Raw genomic sequence first — 15,063 nt, forward strand, 5'->3', positions numbered from 1 at the left:
ATTTGTAATTTACAAGGGAGAATAAAATTAAATTTAGCAAATTCTATTGTTTTTGGAAAGTATATAGATTAATAGCTCTTCTTACTTGTATAAAATCATGTCATTGCTTTGGGTAAACAAATTAAACCTTACATTTACATCTTACGCAGTTAAGAATAAAGTCACTGAAGCAAATACTTTGGAAAAAAAAAAAAAAAAGATTAAGTGGCTCATAAACATGCTTCATTTAACTGTAACATGAAAGTCCTCACTCTTTTATGAACATCCTGCCCCGAGTCATGCAGACCAGAGGAAAAACTTCATCTCAGAGTAATTGAAAAGAAAACATGACAGCATAGCTTAGCCCAGATGAAATGGAAATATTTTAAACTATTTCTTGGGGCATTATTATGCTTAAGATGAAGTCGTTATTTATTAAATTCTTGTCCCAGTCAATTGCAGCTGAAGTAATTTCCAATCTAATCTGATTGACTTCTGAATTTTGGAAAATCATCTCACTTCTCTTTCTCTTAGCCTTCTTCCTGTTCTTTGCTATGTTTAGCAAAGCAATATGTTTGCCCCCTATTCTTCTCCCTAACCCCCTTCTTTCCCCAGTTTCTAAATTTCCCAAGCCCTTCCCTAAACCCCTCCCTTCCAAGTTGTCAATCCTCCCTATCCCTACCCCTTTCTCCAGAGAGTTCTGTGTCTGTCTTGTTGCCCTTGACAGCCCATTCATTACTTTGTATTATTTCCCTCCTGTTTTCCCTGATAGGCTCATAAACTATTTGCCCCACCTTATACTCCTCCCTTACCATATCCTCGTTGGTTCACTTTCCTACACCGCTACTCCTGAGCTGCTGTATAAAAACTTCTGTTCACTCCCACTCCCCCCACCTCCCCAGTCTCATTTGGGAGCGCAGGAATAAATCCATCTTGTTCCACCCCAAGACCCATGTCTGTCTGTCCCTGCACTGGACTTGCCGATAACTGGGAATTGCAAGGCTCGCAGGTGTTATGAATAAATGTGATGTTCAACTCTTTGTCTGTTTATCTCCTCACAGTTCGAAAGTTCACTTGTTCATGTATTTGTTACTTCCACCCCTATGTATTTGCCCCTATACCCAGTTTACACTCCTAGTTTGACTCCCCGAGCTTCTGTACCCCTTCCTGCCCTTCCTTCCCTTTTAAACCTTTTTTAAAATCCTTTGCAAAAGACATCCTACCTGTTTGTTCCTCCATTCCTAGTAGTTTGAAGCCCCTTCTGTCCCTTACACTGCGTCGGGTAGTTCAGAAGCTGCTCCCAGGAAGTTGTTCCCAGGAAAGACTTCCTGTTTCCCAGAGGGCCTAGTGTCTACTGTATATTAATTACCTCAATATAAACCAGAATGGACCCAGACAATGAGCCAAGAGCAGAGACTGCAAAATTATCTACTCCTACGTGCAGGGGAAGTTTCAAGGAGCTGGAGAGGGCCCCCAGCATTTCTGAAGCCAATCGTTGTAACCAGAGGAGCCAGAGCGAGGTAAACCCCCTAGACCAACGAGCTACAGCAGAGTCTTTTGACATATCCTATGAGGGTGAAGACTCCGATCCTGCCTCGACTGACGGGCTTGTCTACCCCTCCTCTGGGACGTTGACTCACCTGGGAGCAGCGTCGTCATCGCGAACCCCGAGCCCCCACCCCCATAGGCTATCCTATTAATAAAGGCCTTATCAAGAAAGGAGCACAAGGTCTCCTGGCCCATTTGATTACCACAGCAGGGGGATGGTTGCCCCCCTGCTGCAGCCACCCAGCATGCCCCCACCGTGCGCTGCAACACAAGACCACTTCCTGAAACACATTGCAGAACAAATTTAAATAGATTTTAAATGTTCAGCTCCTGATGTGACTGGATGCAACAGTGCTGGAAAGCATAGAATATTAGAGAATATCATCGTGCTATCAATATTAAGGCCTTCTTTGAGGCTCTGCTTTGTAACTCGGGTATTGAGAAAGAATAGCCAAAGCATGGTATAAGATAGAATCTGCATATTTTTCATGGGGAGAAGATAGTTTCTGTCCATTCTGAAAGAAACAACATATTCACATAACATTTCCAAGACTACATGCAAAGATATTGATTTCCTGTAGTAAAATTCCATATAATATCTTTGGTACTCGATACCAGGCACATTACCTGCTGCAGAACTAATGCATTCTATGGCTCATTCATTGAGGCCAAGATGCTGGTTATAAAAGATCCACTTCTTTATGGACACTGATGAAATTTTTGAAGTTTTGATGCATTTAAAAAATATCTAATAGGAATCCAAATTGTTTAAGCAACTTTATTTACTTCTAACAATTTTTAAATTTAGCGTCTTTTTTTTTCAGTATAATTCATCAAATTAGTTCCTCTATGTCCTGGGGTGACACTCTATATACATGGTTTCAGGGGTAATCCTTGAATTACTTTTCAAGTGTTTTTGAAATATAAGAAAATAGGATTTTTGGTCTTTAACAGTAATTTATGTTTTCAGATTGCTTAATAAGGTTTGGAACCTAAGCCGAGATCTGTTCCAGGATCCATCAAAGAAAGTAATTTTTTAACACCTATACTAAATCAACCAACATTTAGCTATAACACCAGTTTTAAGTATTTTCCAAAAATCTGTATCTAAATTAAGGCACATAAGTCAGGTACAAAGTGAAAAGTTACAGAATTCTGCATTTACAGAAGATGTAATCAGGCTAATACTATTCCTGCTGAAGTTCATGCAGCAGTAATTACAGCGTGGCTGCTGTTAAATGCAGACCTAAACTGACAGAACAGTAAAAAAAAAACATTTCTGGGTCTTTTCCTTCTTCGCTGGTTGCTCATTCCTATTCCCAGTCTCTTCACGTGCAGGTGTGGAGACAACTTTGGAAAGCATCCATCTGAAAGCCCATCCTCCCTGGCTGGTTCTAATTCACATTAGTAGCTTCCCACTCCACTCACTGCAGGAATTCAGCTGCTATTGGTGAATAAGGGGGTGTACCCACATGCATGAGACTACTTTTTTTGTAGTAATAATGATTTAAAATTTTGATTCATAGTAAAATTAGGCTGTTAAATGCTGGTTTCTGGAAACCCATAAAGAAACAGCTGGCCTTTTAACTATTGTTTAACCCAAATAATTCACCTATAAGACTTCCCTCCTACTAGACCCTAGATATCTGATATTCCTGGAGTTCTGGATGAAGTCTAGACATCTAGACATCAGAATCTAGAGATTTCTGACTCCCATTCAGAGGACATTACTTGAGCACCACATGTCATGACACCTACTAATGATTTCCAAGTTTACTATTCAGGACATAAACAGCAGATGTGATGACTTCACCAGTTACCACCAGGCTTCATGACCTCTCCTTTTATCCGATCTGTATGTTAGTACTTTAATTTCCCTTTATCATCCACACAGACATGAGACTACTACATAGAAGGCTGTATTGACAAAATACACCAGGCTGTGTTACAGAGTTTCAAAACACATGACCAAGCTTGACTCACACATTCCCAAAAGCATGCCTTAGGTGGGACAGTACAAAGTGCTACCCACACTTAGGAAAGGCACAGCCACAACTGACCTAGAATAGGAGTGACTCCACAGTGCAGAAAGTGAATGCACCAAGGTCTATCGCCATGTCTCTACTCTTCTGAATGTAAAGAATTGTGATGCAGTTTTCTTGAGTCAAGAGGAGAAAATGGCATTCCTATTATGTTTGCTACACTATAAAACTGGCATATTTCGCACATGTACCACCCAACACTGCAACAGTATACTTCAGATGCTAAAAGCATCATCAACAGGCAGTTTTGTTTCTTGACTTTAGCATTATGTTTTACTGACACTGACATTTCAATGTGTCCAAGGACTAAATTAGTCCCCAAAATGGATAGTGGAACCAAGACTGATGTTTACTGTCTGTTAAATGGACACCTACTAGCCATTTACATGTCAGTAACTTGTCTTGATAAGAATTTCCTCCATTCTTTGTGTACCAGACTAGAAATTCATTCATTTAGTGAGGGCAGGAGAGGCATAAGAAATGAAGTATTCTATCTGCTGGACAAAGACTGAGAAAGCTAACTAGATCCTATTTTTCCTATGGTACTCCTTTGGCACCTGAAACCCCCCAAAGTTTAATGCAGAAACTGCTCAGACTGATAATACCAGCATCTACAATTGTTAATATTGCAATAGCTATGTGATACAGTGATATAGTATTATGTCCAGCCCACCAGTAGACCTCTGAGATCTACACAAATCCTAAGAATGTTTTCAACTGGAGATATTTTAATTCTGAAAACAACTGAGAGATTTTCAGATGTTACAGAGAGAAATATTTCTCTTGAGAATTAGTAATCAGACCCCTAATGGCTTTCCCTTCTTCTACTCCCATACAGCCTGCCTTGTGCCAGCTTTTGAACTACTATACCATCTTGTTTCCAGATAGCTTAAGCATTCCTTGAAGAAAAAAACCCTAAATACTCTAAATACACTGCATTTATTGCCATGTTACTTGGAATTAGTTCATACTGTACCTGGTGTCTTTTTATATATCTCACAGCTGGCATTTGCTGGGAAGTCAAAACCTGTGGGTTTCCTAGGGACTGACTTAGGGTCAATGTGGCTTTGCTACTGTAAGAATAATGATATTTACCCATCATGTTAAGAATCAAATATAGCAGCAGACTCTATAATGCCCTGGAAGTAGGATTGACTCGCTTTCTGTTGTTATACATGCTAATTGTAGGTGCAGAGGCCCTGTGAACTTCCATTACAATCCCACATGAGACATACATATTACCTTATAAGCAATCTTAGCAAAACATTCATGCTTGCCTACAGACCAAGGAAAAAACTTTAAGTTTGCCAGGTTTGCTGAGTTACCAACAGTGATGGTGTATAAATAACTCACATTGTCATATCAGAAATTGGACTAGTGGCATCAGTCTTTCTTACACATTTTGGTAGATCAGCAAAATAACTTTAGATACTAAAAAAACTTGAACTTTAAAAACCTAAATCTGAAATATGGCTCTAAAGAAGAAAAGACTTTTCCCTCATGTGCCTCCACTCTTGAACCCCTTAGTTGCAATAAAGAAGGAAAACAAAATCTCTTTTCCAAGGTTTGTACCATTGAATAGAGCCTTCTCCTTTTAGGATTGTGCACAGTAAGATCACTGTATCACTGTAACCCAGTAGTATATAAGCTTTAGAAATGCATTTTTTAAAAATTACAACTTCAGAAAAAGGTTTTCAGCTGTGCAGAGTAGCTGCAAATCTTTCATTTTTCAAGTTTTTTCTATTCTTATGAGTGGAATGCCAGCAATTACCACACACAAGGGAATAGGAGCTGATATAGCTGATATATTCCTGTGAAGATAATTTCTTTGAGAATGTTAGATAATGGTTTATGTATATGTCAAATCCTTATGTTTAAAGAGGACCAGAAATTCTTAGTAAACTTCAAAGACATCTTCAGGGGCATGTAAGACATTTCATGAGAAAGATGATTTCTCCCTACTTTAGGTATTACATCTTCATCCCAAGAGAATGAAGAATCTTTATGATCAGTAGCTAATCTCAGTTTTTCAGTATACACTTGTGCTGAAGAAATGGGACTTGCTAGACTTCTTTCTAGAAGACAAGAGAGACAAGGTCTTGAGGCTGAATATTGTGTACCCTTAGGGCAATTAGGAAAGATCATCCTCCTTTTTGCAGTAATCTCCCTCCCAGAAGAATGTTCTCTGTTTTGCATCTTGTTGATGCTCCTTTTTTGGGGAAATTCAGTAGAGACTACTGCACCAAGAACTGCAGTAATAAGAAAAAACCCAACCAGGACTGGTTGCACAAAAGCATCTGCAGGAAAAGAAAAAAAGCAAGCAAGAAAAAAAATCAAATTATTACATTATTACGTTAAAACTTCTATAAAAATATCAGTTAAGGATAGAGAATAATTCATAGCTTTACAAGTGGACATTTCCCATTTCAGTGTTTCTGTTCATCTTAATTTTAAAATACAAACTGTTAATTGTTTCAGAATATCCTTCTAAAACTCAAGAGTAAGAAAAGCACGTTTTTCATTGTCAATAGGCAAGCTAAAAAATCCAGAAAGTGATGCCCACTCTTTCCTCTTAAACTTCACTATCCTTTTCAGCGATGGATACTCCAGAAACTATTATAAGGAGATTATGCAGTCTCATGTAGAAATCACACTGGTCTCCCACTAAAGCCATTTCAACCATTGTGTTAACATTAATCAGTATTATGAAGTGCAGTTTAGAATAGGAAACCTCTCTTCAGGCTGTGGTCTCTTCAAAGGCAAAAACCAGACTAATGTTTTTAATAGTGCAAGCAAGAAGAAATGGAGTATTGATAATGCAGTCTATTTTGACTAACAGATGAGGCAAATTAATTCAGCTGCAATCTCCTCAATCTTCTTCTGCCTAAAATAGAGAGAGCTGCATGGAGAAGGCCAAATAAGCTGCTGTAATCTTTCCATCTGAGGGAACTAAAGCAGCTATCATTCACCACTGTCATTTGCATAACTGGTAGAGGAAAGATGAAACTCACATGCTGAACATTGAGATAGTGCTCAGTTTGTTTCCCTGTTTTGAAAAGAATCATTATTCCTTATATTTCAAAGCATATAGGAATGACAGAGCATTCATCATAGCTAATCCAACTATGGACTGAAAATAGGGTTCAACTCGCAGAGCCCCTGAAGTGACAGCTGATTTACACTAAACCAGCATGGATCAGCAGAGAGACCAGCACAACAGCTTGCAGGGTGCAGTACCAGGAATCACACAGGACATTCATAAGGGGTAATCCTCTTTCCAGAGCATAGCACCACAGCTCTGGGATCCATAATACCAGATGAGAGTAGCACTCAAATCACTGACAACCATAACAGTGACCAGGAGTCAGCAGAGAAGACTCCAGAGACAAACTGCAACAGTGGAAATTTGATCCTGGTAGAGCTTCTGTCTCTTGCATGCTTGTTTGGTCAGAACTTTATACTGCCTTTACTCCATGTCATTTCACAAACAAGCAGATACTGTCTTTCTATATAGTTCCCATTAAATTATGTACCTGTTTAGTTAAAACATCCTGTTAAGAAATTATTACAGGGAATAACAATTTTTGACACATCAGATGAATCTCCCTGAAGTGAGATGGTTTTTGACATTTAAAATGAAATGAGGTTCAGTCCAACATCCTCCACCTTCGAATGAACAGTGATGAATTTACCTCAAAATTCATTTTGCTACATTGTATTTTATATCAATAAGGAAGAAGGGAGGAAGGGAGGAAGGGAGGAAGGAAGGAAGGAAGGAAGGAAGGAAGCAAGGAAGGGAGGAAGAAAGGAAGGAAGGAAGCAAGGAAGGGAGGAAGGGAGGAAGGAGAGAGGGAGGATGAAGGGAGAGAGAGAGGGATGAAGGGAGAGAGAGAGAGAGAGAGAAAGAAACAAACAAAAAAAGAAAGAAAGAAGGAAAGAAAGAAGGAAAGAAGGAAAGAAGGAAAGAAAGAAAGAAAGAAAGAAAGAAAGAAAGAAAGAAAGAAAGAAAGAAAGAAAGAAAGAAAGAAAGAAAGAAAGAAGAAGAAAAGAAGGGAAGGGAAGGGAAGGGAAGGGAAGGGAAGGGAAGGGAAGGGAAGGGAAGGGAAGGGAAGGGAAGGGAAGGGAAGGGAAGGGAAGGGAAGGGAAGGGAAGGGAAGGGAAGGGAAGGGAAGGGAAGGAAAAAAAGAAAAAAAGATAAGATTCTTGGAAGGCATAGGCCTCTTTTCAACTTCTTGTGAACAAATTTCCTAAGTCTTGCTCGAGCAAAATATTATTTTTCAGCCTGATGATACTCAAATTAAGGATATATTTTATGTATAACTCTTTTTAAAACTGTAGTTTTATTATTGTTATTTCATTTTCTAATTTTGGGTGTGTAGATAATTGCTTTCATCTTCTAAGCAGTAGTCATAAGCAGATTTATGATAATTGACAAACATTTCTACATTGTAGTGTTTGCATGAGTAACCTATGAAAAAAATCCACAACAGCCAAGTGAAGCACTCCTTAATTTTATGTGCTAACCACTGTAAAAAGTTAATTATATTTACTTCTATGAAGTTGTACCAGAGTATGCACAAACATTTAAACCAAATAATTAACCTCTTGCTCCAAAACAAATATATGATAGGTGATGTTAAAAATGAAATACTGCTCCATAACATTTTTCATGCTAGACACATATTTCTTGCAACACACATCTCAGGATGAAAAAGGATTTCTGTAGTTCCTGAACCACAGCTAACGTAGGAACCTTCTTTCTTGTGGTTTTTTGTTTGTTTTTGTTTTTGGTTTTTTTTTTTTTGGGGGGGGGGTTGTTGTTATTGTGTTTTTTTGCACTTTATTGTTCACCTTAGAGCCACACACTAGATCCACATTTCTGGGATTTTTCATTATTTCAAATATTGATGGAGAAAACAGTTTTTCTGTATATATAAAGTGCTTGGTGATTTTATTTCAGGAATCAGCTCATGTGGTAAATTCATGCAGAATATAAACAGCTGATCAAAGTAGCAACTATGTTGTTTCCTCATATTCCTCTAGATATGTATCTTAAAAATTTGAAGCAAAGCAAATTTCTTCCATGAAAAAATTCCCCAGAGGAAGAAGGTATGAAAGAAAATCACATAATTAGGAAATTTAGGGAAAAAAATAAAAAGAATTCCACTCTACTCATTTCTAGTCACTCATACCCATCCATCATAGTCCGCCAAAGACAAAGCTCAGCTCAAAAACTAGAATCAGTCTCTTCTGCTTGTACTCTTTCCTTCCCAAAAGCAAGGGTCTTATAGGAGTTAGTACTGCCTGAGTTCTTCCTGTCATAAAACACAAACATTTCAAGTCCTAGATGAAATTTTCTTATAACATTCTATTCTAATTAATCAGAACATGAAGTCTGTGTGAAACTATGCCTTTTCCACACTCATAATAGACTTTCTTTCTAACAATTATTCCCTCTTGTCACCACCAAGAGCTTACAAGGATAAGAAGCAATGCTTTTCTGGCTTGTCTCTGGTTTTCCATACATGTCACCTGCATTTAGTTATGTTTGTATCACTTTATGGTAACATAGAGAAGAGATATAAAGTCAGGAATGTATGGCCTTTTGCATCTGAGAAAGTTGAAGACAATAACAAACTGTGATAGACAGAAAATATTATTTTATGCTAGTGAATGTTTTGTGGAATGGCAAGAGAAGGAATGCACTGCATCTAAACTGACATAATGAGATAAAATACTAGAAAGAATACTTCTGTTCTAGTTCGTAAGGCCCATGTACAGACAAGCACACATTCAGGGCTGTGCTTAAAGGAGACTAAGAGAAATTGAAATCTGCACTACCTAGTTGTTATATTACACTGGTTCTGTCTAGCAAAGCATTGCACTATGCTAATAACTGGGGAAAACAAAATGGGGAAAATATTTAGAAGCCTGAATGGCAGAACATATCAAGAGCAACTACTCTCTACAATTAACATTTTCTCATAGGTGTTTAGCTCTGAATATATCCAAAATTACATGTTCAGAAAAAAAGGAATTAAGGAAGAAAGGAGTAGAAACCCTTGATAGATTATCCCAGAGAACCACCAAAAATCTTTAACTCCAAATTGGCAGGCCCTGAGCTCAGAGTTGCACAAACACTGAACACTTTGTGAAAACTACTTTTCCACACAGTAAGCATGTAAATTAAATATAGTCCATAATTACTAATGTTACATGCAACTTTTTGCTATAAACTAGGGTCTAGGCAACAACATTTTACCATTTTGAAATGAAAATACCCTTGGATTCTCTTTAATAACACTAAAATAATAGCAGTAGCAATACATGGAGACAGTATAAACCACACAAGTTAAAAAGGAATGCAACCATATAGACTTGTAATACTGTATTGCCATTGTTCATACCGTATTGCTATTGCTACATAAAAGTTATAGTAAGTTATGCACTAACTTTGCAAGGCCTCTAGACTGAGACATAGCAGACTTTTTCTGGGCTAAAAGTTTAGCTTCTCAGGCTGGTATTTTTTTTTTTTAACTTCTGTGCACATTGTTTTACCTGGTTTATAAATTCTTCCCTAATTGATCAGATCTCTCTAGTTCATTTATGTCACTTTTGTTTAACTTTGTCTGTTAGCACAACAGTTTTATGACTAAAACACAATGCCACACTATGCAGAAATGTAGGCTTATGGAAACATAGTACAGACCTTGAGAAGGGGACACATAGGCCGTGGTGTAGAGTACAACCATGGGATTACAAAAGGTGTAGCACAGACTTAGTATTGAAGATAACACCCATAGCTATAAAAAAGACTCCCCAATAGTCAGTTAAAGAAATGTGAACATGGAGATAACCAGATCTGGTATTAGTTGTAACAAAAGGAACAAAGAACAAGTATTTAACATTCATAAAAGAAAACTATTTTAAAAATTTGGATGGAACATGGAGCTGTGGAACAACAAAGGAAGACAAATTAATATGTCAGTGTTAGCATGAACATCGCCTTCCTTCCTGTGAAAGACTCCAGATGCTGCCAATGTAGGCAATACCAGCAGAATGAAAGACACCACTCTTAGAACTTGGAGAAGCAGGAGAAGGGAGAGCCCAAGATCAAAGAAAGTGGGTAGAAACTGAGTGTATAACAGTATTTTCTTGTTTTTTAATTATTATTTTTGAATACTTTTTCAATAGAAGCCCTCTTTTTCTTCAGTAATAATGGGATCTTGCCTATTAATAACAACTAAACTTCTCAGATAAACTGTTATTGACTATGTCTCCAAGTCACATGATTCTTGACAGTTTCTCAAAGGCTTCTTGTTTCTCAAGCATGTAGAACCATCAGCATGCTGTTAATTTTTGGAAATCCACAAAAAGTAGCAGTGTCAGCAATCTACAGACTCTGGAAGCCAAGAGCATAATAATCTCTATGGGAAAAAAGATCCTGAACTCTACATTCCATAGAAAATCCTATACTTCAGCCCCTAGATAAAATGACTATGGTCAAGACCTGGCAAAGCCTATGCCACAAATTATGAAACAACTTTGATTAGAAAGGAATAAAAATCCTGAAACCCCTCACATTTTTAACAATACTTCAATATGGACTAACTTGAAATGAAAATTGTAGTTACACACAGATATTGAGAAACTCTAAAAACAATGTTTCCCATCTTTGGAAAGAGAGGAAGATAGTGAATTCAAACAGATTATTGGATAGATATGTCTGAATTCTAGAGAACATTATGGAAAATAGAATTCTAGAGATATTCTTTATACTAGTATTTGAAAAGCATCACAAAGAATGAACTAGTAGAGTCCCTCGCCATATTTTATATGAATGAAGGAGAAAAACAGAATTTTTCACTGAATAATAATGGCAATGGGGCTGAGCTGTCTTTGATTTACATGCCCTTTTATTAGGCTACTAGACTCTGCCTACTATGTGAGAGACAAAGGTGTGGAGATTAACAGTTCTGTCAGTGATGTGTTCAACAGTTTTCTTTTAAACACTAGCAGAAACAAGATTAACATTGACATAACAATTCCTTGTGATATTCTATAATACTATCACACTAACCACAAAGAGTTAAGATTATAAAATAAACTTTTAAATAATAAATTAATTATTTAAAATAAATTATACCAATTTCCCCCCGTTATGCTTTACACAGTCTTTCTAATCCCAGCTAAAATTTCTGGTACTTGCTGAATCCATGAAAGTGCTATCATACATATAAATAAATATTTGAGTAAATTGTTTCAAATGCAGGCAAAACAAACAAACAAACAAAAAAACCCACACAAATCAAGCAAACTAACTGAAATCTACATTTGTTTCACCACACTTCTGAAAAAAATTTTGTGCTAGTTTATGAGAGCACTATTCTTTCTTCTGCTCTTTGTTACTCATGCTGTACTTCTGTTTTTTTTTTTTTTTTCTGAAATATTTGCTCTTTCACAAAGACTTCAGTGATATGTTAGGGTACTTTGGTGGTGTATGATTTGGTTTTTAATTTTCTAGAAATAAGAATATATTTTTTTAAAAAGGGAACTAAAATATTTAGAAGGCCAAAAGAAGTTATTTAATGGTAAGACATGAAACAGTGCATATGCCACCACTGATTAATTTCCATGAGCAGCCTTTGCCTTCCTTACCCCATCTGGTCCTCATGTCTCTAACACCCACTCATTGAATTACAATAAAAATTATATTAAAATCCTTTGGGTAGGATTCTGTATTTCTGTAAGGGCTCTGAAGCACCTAACATATATCAGGAATCTGTAGAGATAAAAAAAAAAAAGAAAAAGAAAAAAGGAGACAAAAGTTCGAGCTTTTAAAACTTCATTAGTAGGTTCAGCCATCTGTGGATACATTGTCACCTTATATGGCAGAAACATTTTGTTCCATGATTCAGAAGGAAAGGAGAGAGTTCAAATAACATAATCAATATGCTACTGGTTATATACACCACTTATATCCTTATCACAATGTCAGATAAGGCATGCAATATCAGCTGTGAAGTCATCATGTCTTTGACATGATCTCAAATGGGATCAAGATTGCTCCCAAGTACTTTGTATATTTTTTAGATTGGACTTACTTATATATATATATATAGTCTATTACTATATTTCTATTTAGAAATGAGCAGGACATATTAGTGCATTGGAACCTTTCATTTAATGAATGGAACACTTATTGAGTGGCATGTTCTGTCACATTACTCCCTTGACTCTCATTACCTCCCTGTACTTGCTTTCCTACTCTCCTATTGCCTTGATACATACCTATGCCTCACTTCTGGCATGGCATGGCATGGCATGGCATGGCATGGCATGGCATGGCATGGCATGGCATGGCATGATCTCCACAGACAATACTGTACTGTCAGGAAATTATCATTTGCAAATTAAATGTGCTTTACTCAATAGAAGTCATGACACAATTCTGCCAAAATGAGTATTGGTTTTACTATGTAAAGAATTTGTACATTTAAAAGAATGCAAGTCTTAAGCATGCCATGGGGCACAATCAGGTTCTGATCTGACACTATTGCAATTTGTGAGGCTTTTGGCATTCAAAGATTTGCAAATGGAGATTCCTCCATTTGAAATAGAAGATGTGCATCTAAAAGCTAATTTTGGAAAAATTCCCTTAACTTAGCTATGCCTGTTTTTTAATAGGTTGAACTTGAAACAATATGAACTATTTGGTTGTGCTGACCAATTTCCAGTTTAACGTCAATGGAAGTTACTTAATCTGCAGTCTCCTAAAGCTCAGTCTAAACAAAAATAAAATTTATTCCCAAGTTGGTTCCCTGCCTGAATCACAAAAAAATCAAAGCGGTCTTTAACAGAGTACCAACCTCAGTGATTGGTGCAGGTGTTTCTGCAATTTTGCATACTTCAGATATCTGTTTAAAAATTTAAATTCATCCACTTGCTTGGGGCTAGGGAGAAAGGGGTTGGGAAACAGAACAGAACTTTTCATGCTACTGCAGCTCTGCATAGAGCAGTCCTGCTTCCCTGACACATCAGTTGCATGCTGTGTCTACAAACATGTGGGCCATCATGATAATATCCAGTGTCTGGGAAGCAGATCCCAGTCACAAGGAAAAGTCCCCTCTAGCCCTTAAAAACAGGCTTAGCTACTCTCAGGCCAAGCAAATAAAATTCAAATAATGCAACCTTTACGTATCTTTAAACTTCCAACCTTTGCAAAGATGTTATTTGGAAAAGCAAAAAACTTCTTTGTAAGGGAAAAGTCCCTTCCATACATGGAGATGGCCTTCAAATCAGAAGACTTATTCCTTGACAGTATGCCACAAGTCAGTGTTCATTTCTGTGAGACACAAGTTCACAGACCAGTTTTAATTGCCTGACTCTGAGCTAGTTTCTGCCTCCTGTTATCAGTAAAGCATACTGCTTTGGAGACTGCATACAAACCACTGAAATTACTCTGGTTGGGGGAGATGTTGATGAAGAAGAAATACAGATATATTACATCAGAGGTTAGCCAGTTTCTTGCCTGATGAACAACTGAGTTAAACTAGTGTGAAGGGAGAGAGCCAGAAGATTATTTCTCTTCAAAATGTTTTACATTCACAACTTTGGTTAAATAATTTAGTGAGCAGACATTATTTTAATCTTCTTTATGTTACTCATCTAGAAGAGCAGATGCCACACTGAGCTGCAGCTTGGCATCAAGGAAAGTTTGCCTGTGTGTCAGGGTAGCCAGGATAGCCTGGACTCCCATAAGGACTAATTGGTACTCCAATAAAGAGCTATCTTCAGCCTATTAAAAAAGAATTCCAGTGTTTTTAACATCCTTCCAGATGCTTTTTAGTGTGGGTCGTCTCAGTGCTCCTGCATTTTATCAGCTCTCCCTCTCATGGAAACTCTAAATCGCATATTTAAAAATAGACCATCAGATTATCTGGGTAAATCATAAAGCTCAGCTTATCTCTCTCTTCCCTTTCAAAATATACAATTTATTTTGTCCACCAGCTCAGCAGCATGAAGTCATCAATAATCCTGTTTGTCTCAGTAACCCCACTCAGCGATTGTCCCTGTGTATCTCTTTTCTGTGCATGCATATCACCCTGGGTTGCATGTGCCTGTGTGAGCACTGAAGAAGGATCCAAGAACTCACAGTTCTGGGCACAAAGGTGTACAATACTGTATTTATGCCTATGTCAACTGTGTACATCCTAACATCACAACACTTAGGGGAGAATAATACCAGCATTTTGCAGAAGTTATGTACTAAGTACTTCAATTATGCATTAAATTGTTGTTTAACACCAATCTGGACAACAGAAGCTGCATGCTTCTCCTGAGGGCAGGCATAATGAATGCGTGCAAAGAAGAACACAAAAATGTTTCAATTCTTCTTTCCCAGTGGTTCACATGCACCAAATACAGCCTTAAGTGGCAAACCCCGACTCCCAGCCCACACGTTTCCTATACGTGCATCTCCTCATCCTCCTCC

General features: G+C 37.4%; 1 protein-coding gene across 1 annotated transcript in view; it reads right to left on the reverse strand.

The window, feature by feature from the left end:
- ADCY1 (adenylate cyclase 1) overlaps positions 1-15,063 on the reverse strand; it is a 184,934-nt gene that overhangs the window by 166,358 nt on the left and 3,513 nt on the right. The gene's annotated exons all lie outside the window — the stretch shown is intronic.

The sequence above is a fragment of the Lonchura striata genome, chromosome 2 (assembly GCF_050655825.1).
Source record: "Lonchura striata isolate lonStrDom1 chromosome 2, ASM5065582v1, whole genome shotgun sequence".
Classification (NCBI taxonomy): domain Eukaryota; kingdom Metazoa; phylum Chordata; class Aves; order Passeriformes; family Estrildidae; genus Lonchura; species Lonchura striata.